This window comes from Electrophorus electricus, chromosome 10, assembly GCF_013358815.1.
Source record: "Electrophorus electricus isolate fEleEle1 chromosome 10, fEleEle1.pri, whole genome shotgun sequence".
NCBI lineage: Eukaryota > Metazoa > Chordata > Actinopteri > Gymnotiformes > Gymnotidae > Electrophorus > Electrophorus electricus.
The window spans coordinates 20,960,763-20,988,454 of NC_049544.1; the positions used below are offsets into that span (position 1 = coordinate 20,960,763).

At 38.0% G+C, this 27,692-nt stretch overlaps 1 pseudogene; it reads left to right on the plus strand.

Annotated features, from left to right (window-relative positions):
- Nucleotides 1-15,447, plus strand: LOC113587065 (annotated as a pseudogene).
- The last annotated feature ends 12,245 nt before the right edge of the window (nucleotides 15,448-27,692 follow it).

Here is a 27,692-nt window from a genome sequence, read left to right on the forward strand (position 1 = left end):
ATGTCTTTGAATGGTTGGTCAGAAAGGCTGTGTGAGGTCCTTGTAATCATTGAGGCATAGTACAAGTCAAGCTTGAAGTGAAATTAAATACAAGTTCTTACTTTGTTGGTCTTTGTTGGCCTTTGCTGATCCTTGTGCAGGGACTCAGTTTCACAAAGCGAATGACAATGTCTGACAAGGTAGGTTTTATAGGGTTGCTTTCCTTGGAGGCAAGCTGGTGCTTGGGAGGTGAAATGACTAAACTTGTTCAGAGTTTCTGTCTGAAAACAGAAATGTATGAACTTAATTTGCAAAACCAAGGTTGTAGAACAACCCAACAGACTAAAGCTTTTTAGGAAATGTGCAAAGTCACAAGGCATCTAATCTTTCACAGCTTCTACTGGAACATGATCAAGGATTCACTGGACATTTCTGTCTGAAAACATACAGCAGAAGAGTGGTCCTCAGTATCTTTCTAAAAGTGGTAATTATGTGAGAAATTTGATCAGTCAGTCGAGACACGTTTAAAATGACGGCTGTAAACTCTTTTTGAACGCTATGTGTTTTGGCTAGTAATGGAGAGGGAAATGAAACAAAACATTTGAAGCAGTTGTGTCAAAAATGTTTTGAGGTTTCAAAACATTTGAGACCTACTGGTCATTCTTTTTTAACTTGTTCATTCTGATTATATAGTTCTTAGTTTTTTCTACATCTGTTTTAACACTTATACTCATTAAAATATATAATTGAACTAAAAGAGTGGAAGGAGTATGTCTGGTTTCAAGTGTTTGACTCTAAGGTACAAAAGGCTGTATGTTGGATGGCTCATGATTGTAAAGGTGTATTTAAAAGCTAATTATGATGGGCACTGATTGTTTTCATGTAACTGCAAATTAGATTCTAAATTTGTGGTTCACATTTGCCAGACAATTACAAGTAAACTGACACTGTTCAAACTCAATTACTAGTAGCTTACTTCTTACAGTGTTGATAATGATGATTTTGCAGGTTGTTGCAATATTATGCTTACATGTATATGATATTTGATCTAAAGTGAGTCTGACCCTATGTTTGTAGGCTCTATACCTGGTTCACAATCAGACTAAACTTTAATTAACAAGGGCCATAGACTCTAACCATAACAAAAATGTGTTATAATTTAAATGTATATACAAATTTCTTTTTTTTTTTTTCAGACATGAAGCTTTATACAGCTCAATAGGAATGCAACTATATGAAATTACAAGGAACAGTAGAGCAATAAAAGGACCAATCACAAGGTGTTTTCTAAGTATGGTGGCTCCGATCAATGCAGAAAGTCTGAGCAGAGAGACGTGGAAAAAAAGACGCTAGCAAACCTAGTAAAACGATTTTAATGGTTGGAGAAATAGGATCAGGGAAGTCCACTCTCATCAATGCCATGGTCGACTACATGCTGGGTGTGCAGTGTATTAACAGAATGTGGTGTGAGATCACAGAGACAAAAGAAAACCAAGCCGAATCTCAGACAAATGCAGTCACTGTGTGCGATGTGTTTGCTGATCAGAGTCCGTTCTCTCTCACTGTCTTTGACACTCCTGGATACGGAAGCACAAAAGGTCCTGAGGGTGATTTAAATACAAATAAAACTTTACATGAATTATTTAGATGAAAACACGTTGAAGAAATTGATGCTGTGTACCTTGTATTATCATCACGCACCACTCGACTTAGACAGACAGCTGCATATTTTTGATGCAGTTCTCTCATTGTTTGGTAAGGATTTGAAGTGAAACATTGTTCTGCTGATCACGCATTCACCAAAAAGGCCTAAAAGTGTGATTAGGGCCATCAAGCAGTCCAAAGTCAGTTGTGCTAAGACACATAAGGGAGAGCCTGTGTACTTCACATTTGACAACTCTCACTGTGAAACCTTCAATGAAAAAAAAAAATCAGGAGGAGGAAACAGAACAAATATCACATTACAGAGTAGCACTGGATCTGCTCAACACAAGTATATTGAACTTCTTCACGTTTCTGAATGACAGCATTTCTGTGAGCTTACGGATGGCTAAGTGTGCTGAAAAACCGCATCCAACTGCTGGCGTCCTTATGCAACTTAAAAGCTCAAATCATACTTCTGGAGCTCAAAACAAAGGAACTTGAACAAACCAAAGCAGCTCTGCTGCAGAAACAGAAAAAAAAAAAGTTATGGATATGTGACTGTGAATGTGAAGTTGATGAGCCCTACAAAATAAAAGTCCCTATAAACTCTGGGCGGTGGCACATGAGTAAAGAGGCGACTTGCTGCAGCGTGTGCGAGGAGAACTGTCATTACCCAGGATGCTGGTGGGTCAGAAACCTTAAATGGTGCGGCGTCATGAACGAGGGAAAATGTACAGTGTGCACTAGACGGTGTGACCACACTGACCATGCTAAAAAGGGAAAAATCTATGAGATAAAGACCAGGAAGGTCAAGAGGTCTTTTGAATATCTGAAAAACAAATATGAGAAGCAATACGCTGAAGAAGAGAAGTTGATCATCATACTTGAGAATGAAATAAAAGTAAAAGAAAACAATAAAACCAGGCTGGTGGATGAATGTTGAGTGTGTTGTCATTCTAGAGGAGATTGCCTTAAAAACTGACTCTGCGTCTACTCTTCAGCATCTGGACTTCCTGATTGAAAAAGTGAAGAAAACAGAAAGACCTGAAAGAGTACCCAAACTTGAACAACTGAAGAATAGTGCTTAAACACTGCAGGAGACAGACAGTTGTACTATGCATCTAGGGACATTGTTCATGAATAGATATTTTGTGTATTGATATATAAATCCTTATATATCAGTTTATGGTGAATTAATAAGATTTGTCATTATCTCTATTTACAGAATAAATGTATACTAAAAGCATCTGGCTAACACCTGACCTTTGTTCAAAACCAGGTCATTCATTAAAGACTAATTTCAGTAAAGGTTTACACAGGGTACATAGTGGTGTCAGCAACTTACAACTGACCGTGACATAAATGATAGCCTATTATGCATAACTATAGAGCAGGCATAACTAATAGGTAATACATTAATGACATTAGTATGTGTATAACACATACAAAGATCAACTGAAAGGAGCTGCCTTCCAGAAAAAATATAAGGTCTGCTTCTACAAATTCACGCTGTATCAATGTGTGATGTGGCCCTGAAGTTGTGCGAAATAATAGCAACAGTAACCAAACTGGATGCCAAATACAACAACTGCATGCAGAAGTGGACTGGACTTCCCAGGTGCCCCCAAACAGAGATGCTGCTCTTTTTGGAAGAAATGCACTGCAGACACCACTGAAGAACATCTCAGTTAGGTGTCAGTTAGATTGGTGCTGGAACTAAGACCGTAGGCTCCCACAAGCTTGGTGAGCTTGTTAACCAAACGCCCCTCGAGAGACATTAGTTTCACATCGGCAAATGTCAAAAAAGTCCTAAAAGATGTTTCCGTAGAAGCAGAATGGAGCAGTTTTTAGCTCTGACAGAGCTGTTGCCAGATGGACAGTTGAAAATTTGAAGACATTCTCAACATTTGGCAGATAGTCTTATCCAGCACTCTCAAATGCTCATAACCTTAGTAGTGTAGGTAGTGTTAGTGTTAGCTCTACCTGCTCTAGTTTAAAAAAAGTTAAAATGTGAATTTCAGGGTTTTTTTAAATATTTTTTCATATGTATACAAATATTTTTGCTGAATGCCAAGTACATCTTTGTTTTTAATGTGTGCCCCTTTTTTAAATGACCATGAATGTGATCTTGTGCTGTGGGTTCCTGTAAAGTATTTGTCTTTAAAAGTAAGTTTTCAATATGTTTTAATTTTGATGTTAAAATGTACATAAGTGGAACTGGGACTTGATAGAAGCCATGAAGTATGTTTTGTTCCTCTTCTAAAAGTTTGCAAATGCTCCAGAATAAAAGCAACAATGTGCAAACAATCCTTTTTTATAATTATATAGATACGTACACCCACAGAATGCTTTAAGTGCATCGAAAAAACAGTTCCTTTAACCTGGAAGTAATTAACTAATTCAATGCCAGTTTTCAGCCACAGATTGGAGTGTATTGTGACTGCAATATGACACTTCATATTTCCATGTAATGCTTTTTAGAGATATGACTGCACAAAGCAGAGTTTAACAGGTTGGACAAACTGCATGTGATCTGTAGGAGTACAGAGAGCAGTCAGGTCAGTGTAGATCTACACAACACTGCTGTCTCCGGTACGCACAGCAGTTGGGTCAGTGTAGATCTACACAACACTGCTGTCTGCAATTCTGGCAGGATTCATTATTGAAAGTTTACTCATTTAGCCCTATATAACTTTCCATCATTGACAATTTATTTGGACAGGGCCTATTTCTGGTGGTGTTAACCAGAGTTAAAATCTAAGATGAGAATCAAAAAATGAGCTCTGAGATATGAATGGATAGAAGACAAACTACGAAACTTAATTATCAATTGTTATCAATTACCGCAACCTGTGAACATGTGAGAACAGAGGCCATGTGGCACCTTTGCACAGGTTTAGAAAAGGAGCTCAGCAAATGAGATTATTCAGGATGTTAAGGCCCTAGTAGTACCCTAGTACACCTGTATTGCACTGGGTCAACACTAATGACCTTGACCCTGACTCTGGAGGGCCAAACATCTGCATGTCATGAAAGCTGTGTTTACAGGTGAATAGTGCACTTCATGCACGGCTGTTACTACAGCAGATCTAAAGGTAAGAAGATGTTAAAATCTCACAAAAGAGTCTGAGGATATGCAGAATCCAAGCAAAGTGTAAGTATAAATAGGTCATGTACAAAGTAGTACATATAAAGAATATCTTTTTACTTGATCATACAATGTTTACTAATGTTTTAAGTGGAAGCAAGAAAGACATCTTAGGACATTTCTATACTTTGGAGCATGATCAAATGCTTCTAGCTCTGATTTAGGTCAGATTCAGAAGGCTGTGCAATTAGGCATCAACAGTGTGCTGCCTGCAATATTTATGTGACTCATATGACTGGACTATATATATATATATATATATATATATATATATATATATATATATATATATATATATATATATATATATATATATTTTTTTTTTTTTTTTTTTCTTTTTTTTTTTACATAAACCTTCTATCAGTGCATTTGTAATGGCTTCCCGGAACCCATTATTTAATTGTCCCTAAAAAAGATACTATCACTCGCAATTGATTCAACAAAATGCATCATCACGTAACCTCATTGCACACAGAGCTTATAAAATGAGATCCCCATATTTCTAATTCATTATGGTGATGTAGCTATTAGGACCCAATCTGCAATACATTATAATAAATTAACAGACCTAACCCCACTCCATACTGAATTTCTATAGGCAATACAATAGTGTGTATACTGCAGATTAGTCCATAGAAAGGCATTGTTCTGATAGGTCATAACTCTGTTCTGGCTAAGATTTATAGATGGTGTTGGCCGATCTCTGTGAATTATAGTGAGATTTTCCTTGAAGGGTAACCTTTAAAAGGGCTTTTCAATTAGGTGTGTCACAATGTCTGTTAATATTCTTAACACTGCCTTATCTATTGCCACATGAGAATATGTATTCAATAGAGACTATAAACAAAGTCCTTATAGGAAAATCTGTTAACTCGGTGGCCATCTTGAACATGTCTCTGAGCATTTGTTTCAAAACCAGCCTCTTGTATCTCTGAATAGGGAGAGACCGTGAAACTGGTAGCTGAAATATTGTTTCAAATACATCACAAAAAGGTTTTTCAGACTATTCCAGCTTATACACATGTACATATCTTTGCCACAAGAGACAAAGATTTGATGAGACCGAACATCAGAATACGATATGCATAGCTAGCTCTTTCACAGTTGCGCCTTTACTGACAAGGCAATTGGTTCTTTTTACAGAAGGTGGGACCTGCTGGGATACAGTCGCCATGTTGAGATTCAAGCTTTCCCATTCAGTTTTTAGCTAGTGGCCGGTCTCATCATATAGAATGTCTCTGATATGAAGCACTTGACAAGGGCACCTGCCCAATGTAAATGTGTCTCTCACTTGTTGGAGTTAGCCCTCAAAGGTAGCACATATACAGACAGTGATGTTTTTCTAATAATGCCGTAGTCCCTTCGTCATGCTGAGAAGGTCTAGGCTGGGATAGTCCAGCTACATAGTGAACATCATATATTTAATTTATCCGATTTCATGTCATTTTGTTAATAAACTAATACATTACGGAACCTTTCAAAATATCAGTAGAAGGGGCACATAGACACGTATACAGCAGTAAGTCCCTACAGCCAAACTAATGAGCAGATAGAAATATATAGTAATCAAGAATATGTATTGTAGCCTATATTAATAAGTCAGTGTATTTTTTAAATGTTACGTTTGGAAAGATTTTGGATGAACAGTTGCATATTTAAACTTCCCCATTATTAATAATCAAGTCTTGTAAAGTGATAGTGAGGATTTATTTCACTGGTTCTAACATTTTAAAATACTCAGCTCAGTGAAAGAGATAAATGTGATTCAGGATGTTAGTCTTTCTGCACCTTCAAAACCACAGAAATTCAAGACTTTCTCTAAATGTTTTTTCCCATCTAAGTGTGTTGGCGCTACATAAAAGGTAGTAAGTGTCTTGACCCAGTTGTCTGTTGGTTCTCACTGTGGAGAGATAGGTTTAAAAATAAAGTTAAATCTGAGGGTAGGTGTTGCATGTGGATTTATTTTTTATTTGAACTGTTTTATATTTATTTATTATAATGTAGCTACTGAGACGTGCGCTTTTGCATGCAAGTCGTAAAAACAATGTGTGGCTGTTTGACAGATCTAAATCAAAACAGAGCCGAGAAAAAAAAAACAACTGAGGTGTCATTTGTGTTTTTATGTTCTGCTTGGATTCCACATTCCCTCAGATTTTAATATGCCTTCTCCTCATTGGATTTACTATAGTGACGGCAGTGCCTGACCTGAGGTGCTTCATCTAACCGTAAAGACAGCCGTCATGGCCGACACACAGTCCCTCCAGGGGTAAGGTCATTACTTTCTTAAAACGTGATGACTCCAAGGCTGAGATTGCTACCATAAAAATAGGTTCACTACTTGCAATTCAGTTAAAACAATGCACTGTCACAGAACCTGATTTGCAATTTAATTTATGAAACTAGACCTTCATACTTTTGCATTATATCTGTTTAGGAATCTATGTATAGTTAATTATGTAAATTACCCCACATGCCTGCATGGCAGTTCCTGATGATCATAAACACTCCTTAGTGACCCAGTACTTTACATTAGACACAGTTCAGCACTAAAACTACTGTCTGCTCTTCCTCTTCATGCCCATCACTTCATGTTGGTTAATATTAGCTGAATCACAAATGTGTTTATTATCCATCATGTGTGAGTGTGAACAATGGATGAAAATATCTACAGATCAATATAAACTAAAGGACAGTTTTTAAAGAAATGACAATTTCTTGTTTTATACATTGGAAAAATAATAGGATATGCATGACTGGTTAATTTGCCATAGCTAGCAGGCTTTCAAGATATCTGTCATGTATAAATAAAGTTATAACAGCTGTACAAAACAATTCACCCAGTATTTGGCTTATCTGGTACTGTATATTAGCTGACTGCCATCTAACTTTAATGTTACACAAGATGCCAAAGATTTATTAGCTAGTTATTTCTTTCTGTTGATATGTGATTTGTATTATTTGAGTCTGACAATAATGAAAGTTTCACACTGCTAGCCAGCAAAACATGTCTCTTTTTATTGTGCATCTTGGTAATAACTAACAAACATAATTAGCTTGTTAACCTAGACTTTAGAAACAACATGGCAAGTCAAGGAATACTGTCAACTTTGCTCTCCAGGGTAAGACTACATGAACTAGTCCAACTATCCACACCACAGTTCTTACCCTTTTTTAAAATTAAAAAATAAAACAAATAATTGCAAACATTGAAATAATTCAGTAAGGTTGCCTTCTTGAAGGCAAAATCTATTTCAGTAATAATTGAAGACATCTCAAAGCACACAGGGCTGTAATCAGTTGACAAGTTCAAGTGCAGTAATGAAAACACTAAAATTTTGCAGCTCACTACTCAGAGCCCCAGAACTGTCTGTAGAGTCTAAAGAATCATCTATAGAATTGTATAAGTGCTTAGACCTTAATGTTCAGGGTGGAGCTGGCCCAAAACCGGCAAGTCCAAGTTATCCATTATTCAGCCTTTGAAGTGTTTCTTTTTTTCTTGATATCCACTCACTTGGTGCGCTCTATTGAATTTGGATTTAAATGAAACTGACTGCAAACGCCCATGACTAAATAACAATGGCAGGATATTTTATTTTAATTGTTCCAAAGATAAAACCTTTGTAATTGTTTATCAAAAATCACAGGCAGCAAGTAAAGATAATGATTACCTTAGCAAGAAAAACAGCATGTTCAGTAATTCACATGAATTAATTTTACTTGCATGTATGATTTTTATGTAGGCATGAAGAGACTTCACTGGTAAAACAACTACAAGGAATTACAAAAGAATCCATAAAAGGACCCATCACAAGATACATCCTAAATACCAGGAATTTAATTGGTGAAAAACTGAGAAGAGAGACATTTGGACAGCAAGACCCAAGCAAACCTCATAAAACCATATTACTGGTTGAAGAAACAGGAGCAGGGAAGTCCACCCTCATCAATGCCATTGTCAAGCACATGCTGAATGTCCAATGTAGTGACAGAATTTGGTGTGAGATCATATAGACAAAAGGAAACCAAACCAAATCTCAGACAAATGCAATCACTGTGTATGATGTGTTCATTGATCAGAGTCCATATTCTCTCTCACTATCATTGATACTCCTGGATATGGAAACAGAGAAAGCATTGACAATGATTTCAGAATAGCTGAAGCTTTACAGGAGCTATGTACATCTGGAGTTCAGGACATTGATGCAGTGTGTCTGGTGGTTCCATCAAGCACCAGTTGACTCACAGACAGCGGTATGTTTTTGATGCCGTGTTTGGTAAGGACGTGGAGAGGAACATATCTTACTCATCACCCATGCCTGCAACAAGCCTATAAATTCCATTAACGCAATCATGGAGTCCAAAGTGAGATATGCTAAGACTGAGAAGGAAGAGCCTGTGTGTTTTATCTGACAACTCTCACTGTGAATCCTGTAATGAGAAATATGAAGAGGACAATGAAAAAAGATTTAAAGAATATAAAGATGTACGGGATCTGCTCATTTCAAGCATGAATGCCTTCTTTGCTTTTCTGAATGAGTAAAACCATGAGCTTAAAGATGACTGAAATTTTCCTGAAAAAATGCAAACAACTGACAGCTTGCATCACCAGGTTAAAGGATCTAATCACAATGATGGAGCTTAGAAGAAATGGGATTAAACAGACCAGAGCAGCTTTGGAGGAACACAAGATCAAGAGGACAAGATAAACTTTGAATATGAGGTTGATGAGCTCTATAAAGAGAACGTTCCCGTACAACGAGGCCATGTGCTGCAGCGTGTGTAAGGAGAACTGTCATTACCCAGGATGCTGGTGAGTCAGAAACCTTAAATGGTGTGGCGTCATGGAGGAGGGGAAATGTACAGTGTGCACTGGAGGCTGTGACCTCACTGACCATGCTAAACAGGGAAAACTTTATAAGGCAAAATCAAGGAAGGTCAAGAAGACTTGGGAACCTCTGAAGGAGAAATTTGAGCAAGAGACCCATAAGAAAAAGAGTTTGATAAGCTTGAGAATGAAATGCAGGAAGGAGAAAGAGAGAATTCCGAGCTAGTGGAGAAGAGTTATCTATGTTTTATCATTTCAGAGGAGAATGCCTTAACATGGACTCGGCATCCACCTCCGGTATCTGAACTATCCGAGAGTGAAGGAAATGGCAAGGACTCGAGGAACCGAAGAGAGTAGGAAATGGGAACAAGGATCTCATGGCATAAGAAACAACATTTATAATATATTATAGACCTGATGAAAGTGGAAGTAAGTGGGATTCTTTGTTTTGATTTTTTTAAACCTTCACAAAGTTTTTGCTTTATGTTTGGATTATGTTCCTTTTGGGCTCCCTCTCTGGTAAAGTGTTAGCTAAGACGGAACAAGAAAAGGAACCAGAAACGATCATGTTTTATTTCCTTAACTCCCTACAGATTTCAGTAAAACACCCTGGGATTATTCATTTGAAAACAAAGTTGTATTTTATTTTGACCACAGTTTAGTCACGCAAAATATAAATTATGACTGGAATATGACTCTCCTCTGCTTGTTTTGCTTTAACGATGCCACTATGAAGGACTCACACTTGCCAGACTCTTCAATAACAGAGAGATTAATTTCCTCAGCCAACCCTTTTCAGTCTTATTTTAGTTACATTTCCATCTTCACTTAAACTGTCACCTCACTTTATTATAAAAAAAAAAGATCCTCACATATCAGAACTTTCATTTGAATGCTTTTAATTCTAACTTATCCTCCCTTTGAAACTTTTAATCTTTCAGTCTCATGTCTGCAGTTTTCTTGTCGTTTCTTTGCAGTGCATTTGCTCAAGGTCCACCTGTCCTGTCTCACTTCTCGGCTGGAGAAAGGCACGCTGGGATTCTAGGAAGGAGCTACACAGGATGTATGAAATGTTAAGAATGCTGCTCCCTTAGTGCGAATGTTCATGTTTTAAACGTGTAAGTAAAACCCTTTACCATGTCTCGTGTAATAAGTCAGAATCCTGTAGAACGGATCTCACGCTGAGCTGCTTCTACTGCCCCTCCTTTGTTACTTAAACAGGTTGGAAAGAGAGAGGCAGCTAGAATGTTATGATGATCACACAACCGCCACAGGAAGTGCTGTAGGGGTAGTACACATAAGTACATCAACTCCAAAAACATTAAGAATTTATGTATTTATTTATTTGAATAAAGTTAAAATTAGGAATTGCTACCGGTTTGAAGGTCAATTTTCAGTTTGGCAATTTTCACTTTGTGTTCCATCTAAACTCAATCCCAAATCATCCCAGTGACTCCAGACTCACACTCATCCAGACTGGGTCTTTTTGTTTGGTACAATCAAACTGAACTGTGGTAAAGCATTGAACAGGTTTAGCCTCAGTATTTACATATTGCTTCTTTGACCCACTCACCATCACCCGACCAAAGATACACAGATGGTGTCCTGATAACAGAGGAAATTCCAGGGATGGTGCCACCTAAATCCGGACCGACAGGTCATTTTCTCACCATCTTGAGCCATCTACAGTGGTTTCCTGCAATCTTCTGTGAAAACAAAAACAAGAAGTTCATCAGGGTCTCACAAGTGCACAAAGTCGTTCTTTCAAAAAATAACATATGAAAGTGCTAGCTAGCTGCAATGATAGTGTGTGTGAGAGCGTGTGTGTAATACATCCACTTTACCCTAAACTGATGCAGCTTTTTCATCAGCCCCGCCACTGATCGAAAGATTCCATCCACATTTTATATCATGCGCTAGCTCATGATTTTTTATGCCTTGAGAATGTGCATGAAAGGCTATACTATGGATTCGTTATAATACATCTCACAATAAACCTGCCAAAAAAAAAAAAAAGGCCTAACATACCCAAGTCCATGGAAAAATGGCTGAAGAAATAAGAGAACATGTGAGATCACGCACTGTGAGGATGTCCACCAGAACTTCAGAGCGCTCTGAGCGAAAAGGCCACTCAGAAGCAGAGCGCAGTCCTCTCCCACTTCAAGCTCCACAGTCACATCAGTGACATGCCCATTCAACAAGACTCTTCACAGATTCAGAATTGAAGATTAATAGAGTACTGGCTCACATGGTATGTTTCCATGCGTGTTTGGAGAGTTTATGGAAGCATCATTTTGCTTATGGCCACTGAAGTCACTCATTTCTCCCTCAAAAGACCAAACCTCTGCTGGGCAAGCTTAATTGTGTCTGGAGTTTTTCGGGATATTGATCCCATCTTTTGACTCAGAAGACTGTCACCTGCAATCAATCATGTTATCAGAAACAGAAAACAGGTAATGGGTGTGTGTGTGTGTGTGTGTGTGTGTGTGTGTATTCACGTGCCAGTGTGTGTGTCAAAGGCCAATATATGGATAGGGAGTAAGTGTGTGGTAAAATTACATCATGTCAGAAACGTCCATACAAATGTGTGAGTGTGTGTATGTGTGTGTGTGTGTGTGTGGTAGAACAACAATAAGAAAAGACAGGGAAACCTGTATTAAAATAACTTCAGCTGAATTAAAGAAAGCTCTGAACACATGCACAGAGGCAGAAAGTTGAATAATTGAGACAGAAAGGAAAAAAAGTCAACAATTTTTTTTTTATATACACTACATCCAATTTCTCTCTTCCTTAAACATGCACTTTAAAGTCTAAAAATACTTAGTTACACTGAGCAATTAAAGGCTGTTATTCCTCACCTTGCCTCACAACCTCTATAGGTCAGACCAGCAGACCTAGAGAAGATATCAGGAGTCCAATCACTGCAAGTGCATCTTCGATATTCTGTCTTCACTGAGCAGCGTTGCAACAGCATTAGAATACTTTACAAATCCTGAGTTCTTATGGAGCTGGTGATCCTTGTTTGGTGGCTTCAACGCCTCCAGAGGCCAACAGGTCCTTCCATCTGTGGAAACATCGCTAAAGCAATCAGGTCCCAATTTCTCCAACAGCGTTAAAAATCATCTGAACATATGGGCATAGTATTCAAAGCAATACTTGCTCCGCCATGTGACTGAGCTTATTTTGGGGGAGACTCTTTCCACGTGGTTATTCATTCATACAAATCATCTACTTCATTTTAGGCTTGATTTCTATACTTTTGGGTGCCTGGTTAGTCATTTAAACCATAAATCACTTGACACCATAAATGTCATCATACAGACACAACAGTGCTGACTGGTTGACCTTCATGACAAGATGGTGAGTCAGAGAAAAAAACGAACTTACGTCTTTCTCAGAGGAAGTCCCAGCCACCAGCTCGTATATCTGTCTCTCTGAGAGAAGAGCAGAAATTCTAAGTTAGAACAATTTCTAGCTGGCCTCTTAATTTTTTAAATAAAATGACAGTTATTACAGACCAATCTTATACCCTGGCTATTCACAGCTGTAGGAATAACTACAAGCATACCTATAGCCACAGATCTGACAAGGGATGAATCCAAGTGAACAGGGCAAAAGGGGGTTTTGAGGTCCGTCTTCCCGCCCCCAACCCTATCCGGTGAGCGTGCCGGACAGCGCAAGATCAAACGGTCACCTGGACCCCTTTGGAGTAGCACCAACAGGTCTGAGAGAAGCAAAGCAAGAATGTCTGACACGCAACCGAGTGAGAATGGATCAGTCAAGTAATCATTTGCAAGAGGAAACACAATGTATGCAAGCTTGCACACAGAACACTGAAACCATCCAGTCACATTAAAAGTCTTTGAAACATGTGCATAAACATGCACACACACACACTCATTCAGCCCATGTCATATAAGAGGTAGCAGGGGTAAAAACAGCTCAGATAACACCAAGTCAGCAGAGCACCATGCTCTGTTGAAGCCTTTACATAGAAAGGTTGACTGTTTTGATATGCATGTGATATGTCCACCTTTAGTCCACCTGTAAGCACATTTCAATAGATGCATTCCCCAGAGGGAACAGTGATTTGTTCAGCTGCGATGATCTCTTACATATAACTTCAGATTTACTAACTTTCCAAGTCAACGGCCCTTCGTGAATCATTTTCTGAGTAGTCAGGTCCAGATTCTACATAGAAAGGGAACATGGTTCATAATTTATACTCTGGATCAGGTGCAGTAAGACCAGAGAAGCTGTTTGGAAGGCAGATGGTGGATATGCAGTTATCTGAAATAAAGGTTATACAACGAAATATTAGTTCAGTGTTCAACAGAAAAGCTAAATCTGTAAACAACTTTGCTTATACTGTAAATATTCGGAGTTTGTAAATGAAGACATTGCTATTTTTTGAACAGCCCATTATTCTTTTTTCCTCATTTTCAGTTTAAAATTGATATTTCGTTCATGTTTTCATTTGGAATTTAATGTGCAGCACTCCCAGTGCCTTTGTGCATATGGAAATAAATGCTATTCTGAGGATTGAACCTTTTCTCAGTTGTTTTAAACACACTGCTATTATTTTGCACATAACTGTACATGGTGATATAAAATGGAATATTTAGGATTTTCGGTGAGCAATCAGCACAAATAGAACTATGTACTCCAGGACTAGAATTATTTATCTATTTAAATTGATCTGGCTACACAAACATTACCTGAAATTGTTTTCATTCTACTGTTTCATGTTTTTCAGGAGGAAATACAAGACATCACAGAGGTAAGACTGCAGTGATCATGATGTCGCTGGACAAAAAGTGTTGTCAAAATTAAGACAATTTTTAAGACCTTTAGCTAAGAAAGCTTTGTAAAAATCAAGCAAGCTTTCTAGCAATTATATATATGTCTTGTACATCATCCAGCAGAGAAATCATCCGTTTGTTATTTTGTATCTATCGGAGGTGATTTTCTGGATTTGACTTGAACATAAGTGTGATGTATTCAAATTGGAGTTACAGAATTAAAAGGGGCCCAAGGTTTGTAATCAGTGCTTATTAAAAGAGTCTATGAGTGTAGTATTCCCAGAATTTTAACACTATTTCATTAGTTAGAGTGGATGTAGTTCTTTAGTGTATGAGCAATGGTAGGGTGGTTTCACGCTCACAAGTCGGTCTATGCTTTTACCATCATGTGTGTTTTGATGTAAGGGAATGTATTTGATTGTGCGTGTGTGTGTGTGTGTGTACATGAATGTGTGATACTGAGTATGGGTGTCTATGGTGATACAATGGAATGCCTGGCACACAGGAAGGTAAGGAGCTAAAGGATAGCAGTAGGATTAGTAGCCGAGCTGATATCCCTACCCCGTCATCTCTGACCTTGGTGGCTTGTCAATCTTATAACAAGTAAAATATATTCACACACACCTATGCACTCCCACAGGCTACACAATGGGGTAAAAAAAAGCCTTTAAAATCCCTTGCTGACATAAACCAGAAGTAAACCAACGGAAGTATTTTGACCACAGCTGAATGCAATCCAGCCCGCTAGCTGACACACAGCTTGTGCCTTTCCTGTCCTTCTTACTGTGTGTGTGTGTGTGTGTGTGTGTGTGTGTGTGTGTGTGTGTGTGCTTCAGCTTGATGAAGGGGGTTTGACAAGTTGGTAGAGGATACGAAAGTGTGTGTACGTGTATCTTTTTGTATGTTTGTGTTGAGTAAGGCCGAAGCTTGAACTGAGCTGCGACAGGACTGGCCTGCTTCTCCAGAGGGGAGAAGTCCAACCTGCGCTGATAACGGCTGAGCAGTTACTGGTGCTCCGTCTCCCTGTCGACCTCATTGACAGCTCGTAGTGTTCCATGGCAGCACACCTGTGCACTCAGCAAGGGCTGCAGGTCTGGTGAACCAGCTGTTGTGGGGGCACGTACTAGTGTTAATCCAGGAGAAAGGGTGTATGTGAGATAATTCAATAAGAAGCACATTCAATTGTAAATGTGGTAGAAATGTGCAAGCTGTTTAGAGCCAAGTATGTAAATGTGGGTCTGAATGCATATTTATAGTCTTTTGTCCTCCTCTACGTAGCATTTTTTTATTCATGTATGCATGCATGTGCTTGCCTCCTTGGAAAGCTGGCATATGTGTGCATACTGAAGTGTTTTCTTGGTTCAGTGTGTGAGTGTTTCTATACATGCCTTCTGTTCGTTTGATGATGTTATTCAGCAACAGAGGGTATTTGGTGAGTCTCTGCATCTCCAACAGTAGTAGGTCCTTTAACTGTAGCCAGCGACAGTGAGTGCTGGCTTCACATTCCTAACACACACACACACACACACACACACACACACACACACACACACACACACACACACACACACAGACATCCTTGGCTCATTCCTTTATGTCCAAATTTTGTTGACTGGCAACATCAGTTTATACTTTAAAACAGCATCCTTAGAAGTTACATGTTACAATAAAAATCTAATAAATACTGATCAAAGACTGGAAAGTCTCCAATTCAAAATATGGGTCAACCAATTCACAACCCAACCCACTAACAAATATGGCAGAAGCTTTAGTGTACAAAGGCTTTAGAACAAAAGTCACCACTGCTGTGTTACCTGCATAAGGTGAGAGAAACGCAGGTCTTTGCGTTGTTTGTTTTTAATGAGCTCCAGTGCCTGACTCTGCTGACCGCACAGGTGAGACACCTGCTCCTGGAACTCCTCTCCCACAGCGTCTTCAAGCTAACACACACAAACTGAGCTACTGACATATCAAGTAAAGCAACAAGTATATCTCCCACTATACAGAACAGTCCCTTGTGAACTAGAAAGGGAGAAACACTAACCAACTCTCACTCTAGACACCACAATGTCCCCGATGCCTTGACCTAAAGGAGAGTCCCTCAGCCTCTTCATGGACTCGCACAGATTCGCTGAAACACAAATGCATCATCAAAACACAGAATCTGATTAGAGAGACAGTGTATATCTGGTTTGTTAAAAAACTGTCAATGGGCAACAGAATTCCACTTATGTCATGAAGGCCACCAAAGAAACATGTACAGCCTCCAGTCGATACCTGCTCAAGGTACTGGCATGATGCAGATAGTTGATATTGTTCTGTCCTTACATTCCAAGGTTGGGTAGGTTTTGCACCACTTTTAATCTTGATTATGATTTAGACACCAAGTAGGTTTCAGCATTTTAGGTTTTAGTAACATACTTAGACAAATACAGCACATTTGCACACATGCATGCACTCGCACACTGACCATGAAGACTGTAGACCTGGGGCAGGTTGGGGAAGATGCAGGAAAGTTCTTCAGAGGTCAGAAGGTTCCTCATCTTCTGGAACGCTCGATCGAGAACCCCGAGAGTCCGCAGAGGAGATGCCTTGGTTGTGAATAACTATGAGGAAGAGGATTTAGCAAAGTCACTACAATTTCTTACAAATGATTCAGAATTCCACATTCCAGAATTGCACATCAGGCAACAATGCCAGTGGTGTATCCACACTCCTACAGGAAGGGAAGAAGGGATGGAGAAAGAGAAATAGTGAGAGATTGAGCACCAGCTAAGAACTAAAGGTGATGGATATTGATATTAATTAATATGCATCACAGCTACTCTTAACTCAAGGATAGATTGACTGTTGCAGTAAATAGCACATTTAGAATTGCTTTTGACCTTAAGGTACTAAGCTGTCATTACCTGAACTGGTGAGTTGTTTTTTTAACTGCTGTCCTACTGGACAGGAACGAGACGTGGATATAAACGTAAAGTGAGCGCCAGCCAGCCAGCTAGCCAAAGAAGGAACTGTGCTAATGTTACATGCAATGGACCATTCATATGATGAAATAGGGACTGTCAAAACATCATTCGTATCAATTATTTTATCAGAATGATAAAAGTATCGTGGTTCTGTCAGTCAAATGCTTTACAGACTGGTTATGACCTTAGCAGGTGTAACTTGAAAATGAGAATTAGACTAAAATGGCTCATTGTGCTCTACCACACTTTAAAATACTTTACTTTAAATTAATTTACTTTAAATTAATTCACTTTAAAATAATGTGATTTCTTATCCAAACGGTCAAAAGTTGCATTAAAATGATTCATAGAAACCCAGCTATTTTTCCTTGGAAAATAAATGCCACTTTGCAATCCATATAATAATTGTTTTAAAAATGTAGTTAACCACCAGGACGTGGTATAAGAACCACTACTAAAATATGTTTATTTGTTTTAATATGTAGTTTATTTTGTGGCCCTCAGAAAAGACAGTAAGATAAACCTAAACCTGAAGCAATAGCTGATTTGGAGTAGCTGCAGGTATTTTGTATAAAATAACTGTTGTACCACACTTTCTGCATCAAGCAGCAGTTCACTAAATTGTATTTTAGTGAATCATTTTAGTGAATCTTTTCAAGGTAAAGAGGCCTGTGCACCTTTCATTTGTTTCAAACCATAGAAATATGCAGATTCTGACCATGAAGACAAGAAATAATATTTTAAAATAATAATAGCTTTTTCTCAGCCACATGTATGAAACTGTGCTATCAGCCCCACAGAGAGACCACCTCTCACAGACTCTGGAAGAAATGACTGCAAGCCTGATTCCTGTGAGTATCGTGTTAAGATGGTTCTCCCACTTATTCCCCCCCTCTTTTATTAGGGTAATTCATTCAACTGATCATTTGTCTTTCTAGAACTTGACACTACCTTAGTCATGAAGAAGAAGGTTTTTGATAAGGTGATACAGCTGGAGAGATCGATGGAGGAAGAGGCTCTTGTGGAAGAAATGAAACAACATTGGAACCATCTTACAAGAACCTGTAAGACTCATTTTGTAATGCAGTTCACTTCATATAGGATGCATTCTTGAACAGCCTTACAGATGATATTTCCTAGAAAGGGCCATACTGATGCGCACACATATATATATATATATATATATATATATATATATATATATATATATATATATATATATATATATATATATATATATATTAGTTTTATAGTTGAAACAGATTGAAATATTTGTGAACATAGGCTATAGGTTGAAAAACGTTGACAGTGAGAAGGAGAGAAAGTGAAAATGAGTGTCCTGAAACTGTGTGAAAACAAATAAACTGTAGGAAGAGGTGCAAAATGCATTAAGGTGAACAGACTGAAATATGCTAAATACACAGAGGCAAAAAGGGCTTTATTGTTGTGCAAACAGAAGCATGATTAAGTAATATAATAATTGTATATCTCTTGCTTATTTGCTTGAATGCAGACCACTTTTGATATTTTCACAGCCAAAAAAAAAACACACCTGTACTAAGTTGGGTGGAGTGGCACATCGGGAGGAATGAGATATTCGAATCACATTTGAAACTGATGGTACATCCACACCAACTTTATTCCAAAACTGTGTCTTAGTGCACACTGCAATTCAAAATTGTATTTTCTTGCTTTTAGGTAAAGGCTATAAAGGTTTGTACTTTTGTGGGTGCATAGCATACAGCATATTTCACCTCACCCGTTTCCTTCCCACTTAAATATGTTTCACCCAGCCAGGGGTGTGACCAGATACATTTTTGAGAAAATAATGTTAAACCATGGGCAATGGTTAAATAGGTGGAGGATTTGCTTGAAAAAAAGAAAAGGAGCAAGTCATGTTTTAAGAGGAAATCACTTCTGTAAATGGTTTAATTTAAAAAGCAATCATAAATAATTATCATGGGTTTAATATTGATTTCCTCACTAGTATTCTGAATACAAAATTGTGATTGATTTCCAGAACATTTAAAAAACATGTTAAAAAAAAAACCCTTCCAAACAGTATTGACTTTTTAAAAGAAAGAAAACGACTTCATTACTGTTCAATACAAGTTTTCTTCTGCCCTTTCTAGATGCCAAGTGACAAGGCTATCGCTGATGGCACTATAAAAAGATGAAAGCACTCTAGAGACCCTGCTCCCATTGTTCTGTCTGAGCAATACTACTGGGCCAATCTGGGAGAAAGTGTAAGCGTCTACATCATTTTATTCTATAAGTCAAGTGATTTGATATAGACTGTATCTACAGATTTATTTATTTATTTACCCATCACACATCCCTAACTTGTACTTGTACAGATGGCAGTCCAAAACCTTCTGTCCATTAGTGGAGTTTCCACTGTGGGGTCCATGGACGATGAATTTCCTTCACAGTGGGGAGAACATCAGCCCCAGAGATACAGTGCCACCTATGAAACTGCAGTACTGTAAGAAGTTTCTTACCATCTGGAGCACAACCAGTGAAGAGTCATGCAGCTATGCTGACTTAAATTCAGTGGGCAATACTGGAAACATCATTGGATTCCCAGAAACCTCCACTGACCACATCATGATCTTTGAGTCCACAGATCAGATTTGTAACTACAGTTACAAGAGCCCAGACAACAAGAATTCTCACATGGTCAACCAGGTCAGTGACCTAGAGGAGATTGCTCCTGGTTGTCCAAGCCTCCCAAAGTTTTCCACTTCCTCTCTTCTTCCACAAAAGGTAAAATGTCTAGTTCGGTTTAGTTTTTATTCTGTCATTTCAAGCAGAACATGCACACACAGTTCTTTGGACCACAGCAGCCATGTGGAAGGTTCAGATGTACTTTCTTGCATAAATCTAACTTTCCACAGTAGAACATGATAGCTGTTCACTTTAAATATGTCTATACTTTTTTAATGTAATGCCTTTTTAATGCTTTTTGAAAAAAAAAAAAACTAGGTGGAAGAGAGGATCTGGGTACAGCAAGGGAATCTATAAAAGAGGCACCCAAAATGGAGAACACCCCAGCTGGTGACACAAACACACCGCATCAATAATTAGTTTACATACATCCACTCCATGTACACGAGCTTAAAACTCCTACTTTGATTTCTAAACATAAATGCTCCGAAAGCAAGAAGAGAGTCTGTGCCTTCTGCAGACGAGCTTGGCAGACTGTAAAAAGGACCTTAGTCTGTGCCACACATTACAATAACATTGCCCCTATTGTTTAACTTTTTCCAGCTCTCCTTTTTACCAATTTATTTTATATTTATTTTTTCCTTTAATTTTCCTTGGCGCTCTGTTTCAGTTTATGTATTAATTTATTTTTTTACATCCATCACTCCTTTCCTGTTTGATCATTTGATTAGGTCAGTTCAAGATAAATTTCCCTTGCATATAATCATAATATCTTTATTCTGTCAACAGTGCTTTACACATTTGCTTTACAAATTTGCATGGTTCCTTTCCATTTTTAAATAGTTTGATTTGATTTGTTAGTTTTTATCTTGGACATGACTTGTTGGGTATACCAGTAGATGTGATGTGTTTTACTGTACTATCCACAGCACAACTTACTTCTATATATTAGACTGTTGAGACCTATTAACAGATATTGAGCTCTACTCATATACAAATTCTGGTTGTGTGGCACACCAAGCAGTGGACTGCAAGTGAACTATTCTGAAATACGAGAGCACAGCTTACAAAATCACCCACCCCTTTTAAAATCTGTCCTTTCCCCAACCTGTCCTTTCTTTTCCTGGAATAATATCCCTTGACTTTTTGCTTTATTCATTTAAATAAACTTTACTTCATGCAAAGATTGTTTCTGTTTGCATTTTATACTTGAGTGCTCTTCTGTTAGTCTTTAGCAGAGGAGGATAACATTTGATTGAAAAGACGTAGATCCAGGAGATATAATAACAGGTGACAATAGAGCCACTTTATCAGAATTACTCAGCACAGTAAAGGATTGAGTACTAACGATTCCTCATCAGTAATAGACTAACATTTTGGGTGTAGCTTTTACTTAATCTGCCTGTAAAACTGGTCTTAAGAGTTTGGAAAAATGTAAACAAGATTAGAACACTCGTGAAGACTGAAAAATAAATATTCTTAATGACAAAATCATTGGTGATCCCATGGTCAATTGGTAACAATACCTTCCAAGATTAAAGAACAGGGATTTCAATCATATTTCTCATGGGCTAGGACCAGCCAGGTCATGTTCTAATTAGGTCCGACAAATAAATCTAAAATGATTTAAAGTAGTCTTGTGGACTATTATTGAATTGTGTACAAACAGAGAAAGCAAGCAAATAATTTGATGCTACATGTATGTCTCTTTCCAAAATAACAGCAATGTAGAAAGTTACAGTGTACTTTTCTAGAGGTAGTCATAATGGCAGCGTATTACACACAAGGTTTCCAGAGAAATTGGACGTATGAGGCAGAGGCCAGCTGTACAAAGTGCACTGTATAGTGTGTGTGTAAATATATATGAATATGAAAAAGATTCAAAGTGAGTAATTGCAGTGTACTGCAGTAAGAAATGTAGAGACATTAAAAAGTGTAGTAACGTTAAAGAGGACGTTAGCTACTAGAGTATTACCAGCACAGAGAACTGGGCTCTGGTGCTCAGAGCTTAAAATACTTTGGTAGATCATGTCTGCTAAAAGCTATACATGTAAATACGGATGTAAAATGGAGGGGGGCAAAAAAAACAAACAACAACCCTGAAAACATATTTGGATTCAGCGTGCAAAAATACATAATATCCATTCGTTTGGCTAATTATCGTGCATATAACATAAACCACAAGAATTGCATTGGACATGGTGATGACTTTAGTTTTTAGTACAATCTGTGGGAATATTCCGAGCTCTTATAAGGTAACTTATTAGACATCTTACGGTTCGTTATTTCTACATTGCAGTTAGGCGACGGATTAGCCAGTCCAGCTAGCTAGGTAGCTAGCCATCCTAACTACGATGCTTAGTTAATAAAAGCGCCTGTATAGTGGTACAAATAAATATAAAATATAAACTCAATAACAAAACTTAAATTTTAGCCTTGAAACCGTTATTCTTGCATTGCTGTACGCCATGAGTTCAGTTCAGTGGCTTTTTCTGTTGTTTAGCTACGTTGGTAGCTAGCATTTATTTTTTTCCTCAGAATATCGATATCGGACCACTTTACTTTCATATTAATAGTGCACATTATGAGACAGCCATTTCACACACACATATGAGAGCCTTAAATAAAAGTATATACTGCGAGCTAATATTCATAAATGTCATTTGAGTTCCACATGGGGAAAATGTGCCTGTTTAGTGTTCATTATGTCGGTCTACTGTCCAACGGTGTAACACACTAAAGCAAACGTGATCATATTTAGGGGTTTGACTAACCCGCCTACACATGACAGGAGGTGTGATTTTCTAACTTGTGATTAGCAATAATTAGAAAACAGGTTTTTTTTTTTTACAAACTCAAGGAATATAGCTTTAATAAAAATGTTGTCTTCAAGTCTGTCATAAATGTCACCCGTGTGACGTAGATGGTGGACAACAACTCAAGAAGTTGAACTGTGGGTGATGCAAAATGACAAAAAGGTGTGTTGGCTGCAATAATCCAATGTACAGTGGGACGACCATGCACAAATAGACCAAAGAGATCCCAAAATATCCAAAAAACCAGACAAAATTTGTCAACTTTAAAAGGGCACATTGGAAAGGACCATCTGCTTAGTGTGTTATTTGTAGTGGTTAACAACTATAGGGTGTGGAAAGCTGGTGTCAAACAACGATCTTAAAACTGCTGCTTTTCTAACAATATGGGCATGTGAAGAAACTAAACAGGTGCTCCAGAGCCTCTTTGTGCATAGAAGTAAACGTGGTACAGGCAATTACTTAACCCGTTTTAGTTTACATTAGCTAACACTGGCTAGCCTGCTAGCTAGCTAGGTTGGTAGGTTACCTAACTGACTGACTGACTTGCTAAGCTTGGTGGCTCAGGCCATACTAGGCTAAAATACTCCACATAGTTGCATTATGGAAATTTTATGAATGCGAATTCAAAGTAGATTGCTTTTACAACAGTAACGATAATTGAACATTTGCGTTTATCTAGCTTGCTAGCTACTGTTATTAATAGTTAAGTGCGAAGTTTCTAATGTTTATTATTTACGTTTCCGATCATCGTGGTTAAAACTCAGTTTTTTTCACTATACGGAGTTAGCACAAGAAATCTACTCAAGTCAGCCATGCAGAAGAGACTCACATAACCTAGACATAAAAGATTCACCTACCCAAAACACGTTAGACCACTAAAGCAAAGGCGTTAGCTCGATTAGCTAAGACATTGGTTATTAGCAAAATGGAGCACTGTGAACTAGTTAACACTAGATAGATACATGCTAAGCTAGTAAAATGAGAGCTATAATGAGTAGCGTTAGCTAGCTAGCTAATCAAACGCCCCTGTTATAAATAATTGTTAATACACAGGATTACTTTTAGTAATACCTTTTACATTTAGGATCAGTTTTCAGTATAATGGCTAAACCTTTTTTGACTGACTACTGGGTCAGGTTGTTTGTTGCTCTCTGGTAAAGTTTCTATCTCTGGCTCAAATCTAAAGGGTTGAATTCACTGTTATGATATTGAGTGATAACCTAGCTAGCTTCATCCTAATGTATAGTTAGAATATAAAAGTGGAGATTTCAAACACTAGTATGTAAAGAAGGTGGGGCGATTACATATTCACTCCTGAAAACTAAAAATTTGGGTTCTTTCTGTGATTGTCAGACATTCTCTGTAGGACGCCTCAGTAATGCTTGTTAAAGTTGACCTGCAATAAAACGCAGGACCAGCTATCCTCTTCAACCAAGTCTCAAGTCTGCCTTTTTATCCTTGAATGAAACTTTTATGCCAGCATATAGAGGGATTTAGAAGTCAAACATTTATTTGTGGCTCCGTACTATGGGGATCATTTGGCAATGGACCCACAACATCGGCACGGGTGTTATCAACATCAACTGACGAATGACCTAAAAACTGCATTGCTTCGTGGGCAAGGGCTGATATGTAAATGAGAACGCATTTTGAACGTAAGACGCCTTTTAAAAGTTCTGTATAGTTGGAGATTCCTGTAACGGAGGCGGCATGGAGGAAGCAGGAGGCAGGGTAGCAAGGAAGTGCTCTTTATTACCCATAGGAGAATAACTATGGGAAGCACTGATGAAACAACAACAAAAAAAAAAACCCCAAAATAATCTTTCTCCACGAAGACAGCGTGATGACGTAGCCACATGTGGGTTTAAATATGTGAAGCTAAAAATAGGGAACACGTGAAGACAATAAGGTGATTGAGAGCGGTGCGGGTAGGTGATGCGAGCCCTAGCAGGAGTGGGCGTGTCCCTCCTGCTGGATGGCCGGCCAGACATGACAATTCCAGAACTTTGTCCACATAGTTTTGTAGTAGTTGGGTCTTTGGGCCATAAAGAGTGTTGGAGAACTGTTTTTATATATATATATATATATATATATATATATATATATATATATATATATATATATATATATATATATATATATGTAAACGCTAAAAAGTGAAGAAACAATTAGAAAAACAGCCGTCGTACAAAAAGTGACAAAAACGATGTTACAAAAATGAAATATTGCTATATTACAAAAACTATATGAAAAAAAAAAACTCGTTATAAAAATTAAAATAAATGATAGAAAAACCCATGTTATAAAAATGAAAATAAACTATAGCAATTCCTGGCTTAATAAAAATAGGTAACTATGAGATGAGAGCCTGTGCAGAGATAAAGAGCTCACAGTGAAAAGAGATGAGAAATATGAGATAAAATAAGGAACAGATGAACACAATTAATAGATAGGTGATTGGGAACAGGGTATGTATGTGGTGTGATCCTGAGCAGGAGTGGGCGTGTCCCTCCTGCTGGATGACTGGCCAACCATGACATTGAAAAGCAAAGAAGATTAACATTATTGCAAGGATTTGAAAGACATGCCAAGTAATTGAAAAATGCAAAAAATGGACTATAAGCAGAGGAGAGATGTGGACAATTTCCCCAAACAGTAACAGGAATACCTCCACCATATTCTTGGGAACAGCAGCCAACCTCAAACCTGTATCCAGTGCTTGCCACCAGAGAACGGACTGAAGCTGAAGTACAGATGAAAGGATCAGTGAGGTTCAGAACAAGTGATGTACAACAACATGGAAACCCATTGAGAGAGGTGACCTCAGCACAAGTCACTGAAGTAGGTGACCAGGAGTTTTGCTTGACAGACTCCACCAACTGAACATACTGATATTTAATGATGGATTAGATTGAGGTTTCCACAAGTGCTATTACAGTCTTTGGCTACGGCTGGTAAATAGTCATCCAGACTCCAAATGACGTTGACAACACAGTTACAGGTGTGATCCTAGTGCCACCCTTATTGCTGACTTGAAACCAAAACTAGATTAAAGAAACCAACCATGCCTCCATGGCAATCATCCAGGACTGTGTGGTATTAGAGTGACAATTTGTGTATTATTTTTTGTTACTATTGTTATTGTAATTCCTAATGTATTCACAAATAATTGGGTATGGTTAAACCATACTGAAATATAGAAATTATACAGCCACTCTAGAACTTGTAAGGAATAGGCGTAATGTTGTCAATCACAATCTTTAGAGACTGGACAATGGCTAATGCATCCAAACACATTGCCATATGTTTGATGTAGAGAGGTGTTTAATGTCCCTGGTGGTGTTTGATGTAGAGATTCAGGTTCACGATATTTCAAAATTTAATATCATTAACCCTTATGTGAAGAATATCTTGATAGGTATACGTGTATTTTCTCCCCCGTTCCAAAATGGCCCCGAAATATATGCATGTATATGTATGTATATGCATCCTGTTTGGTGAAACGGTACATTAATTCCAAACAACACAGCTCCAATGGCTCTATTACGATGGGTTTGTCACATTTAGTATCACTACAAAACTGGCAGAAAATTTTGGAATAGATTAAACTATTACTGATTGGTTTTCACCTCGAAAAGTGGAAACATGTTCTTAGTATTCTCTATGGCTTGATAATAGGGATAATGTGGGTGTTGTCATTTTTTGTATCAGAGGTTTAATTGTGAGGGTGGTTCACAAATCAGTATCATCTCAGAAGTTCATTGCCTAACAAGGCCTAACGATGTATAATTATACCATGTATAATACACAGATATCCTGTCAGATCATATTCACAGCTGAATATCCACTTCAGACTGGGGGAGGCCTTGATGCCCTTGATGAATTTGTGTCTAATTCTGGCCCTAATTTTTCCTCTGAATTATGCTTTTTATAATCAATAATGATTATAAATAATCAATAATCATCGATAATGATTTTATTTTTGTTAGAATGGTTTCAATTACCCATAAGACACTTAATAAGTTTGCCTTGCCCCACATTGCATATGACGGATTTCTGGTTTAGTGATTTGATCAAAGGTGACTGGATGGGCACGACATCGGTGGCTGGTGAATGGACCAGATGAAACAATACCTTCTTGGTGGGTAAAAAGATATCAAAGGCTTAATTCCAATTTGATGGAACATGTGGTCTAGACTGCCCATTTTACCGAGTCTATCAAACAGTAGGTACAATGGTGGACTTCTTGTAAATTCACTTCAACAGGTTTCATAATCTAGCCGTTGGACTGACATCACCTGAGTGTTGAGTGAGTGATGGTAGTCAGTTAAGGAAGGCATGTGATCGAGGAAAGGTAAGTTCTTGGGTCTAAAATAGGACAACCTAAGGTAGGCACTGTCACAGTACTGGACTGAGCTCCTTGTAGCTGCCTAGGTCCACATATCCCTTGATGAATGCCCAGAACAAATAGCTCATCTTAAGGCTGGTCCTTCGTGCCTCAGTTTCAGAGATATGGCCAAGGTGTTCAGCAGTCTCATGAATGCAAAAGATGGATTTGCAATAAGGAGAAGAAGATTAGATTGTATCCTGAAAAGGTTTACACTGCAATTTTTTTCATGTCTTGATTTAGTTAATCAACTTGTTTACTGTGAGTGAATAAAGGAGATGCAGGCGTACCTACGTTGTCTTGGGAGAGGTCTTACAATGCCTTGATGATTAGCTGGAGGAGAGGGGGTTAAGAATAATTAGTTAGATGATTTTGATGTGGTGGTGCATATCCAATGTGCCCCTGACTACTGACACCAGTGATGTACCCAAAGTACCCCAGCAGAGCAGAAACTG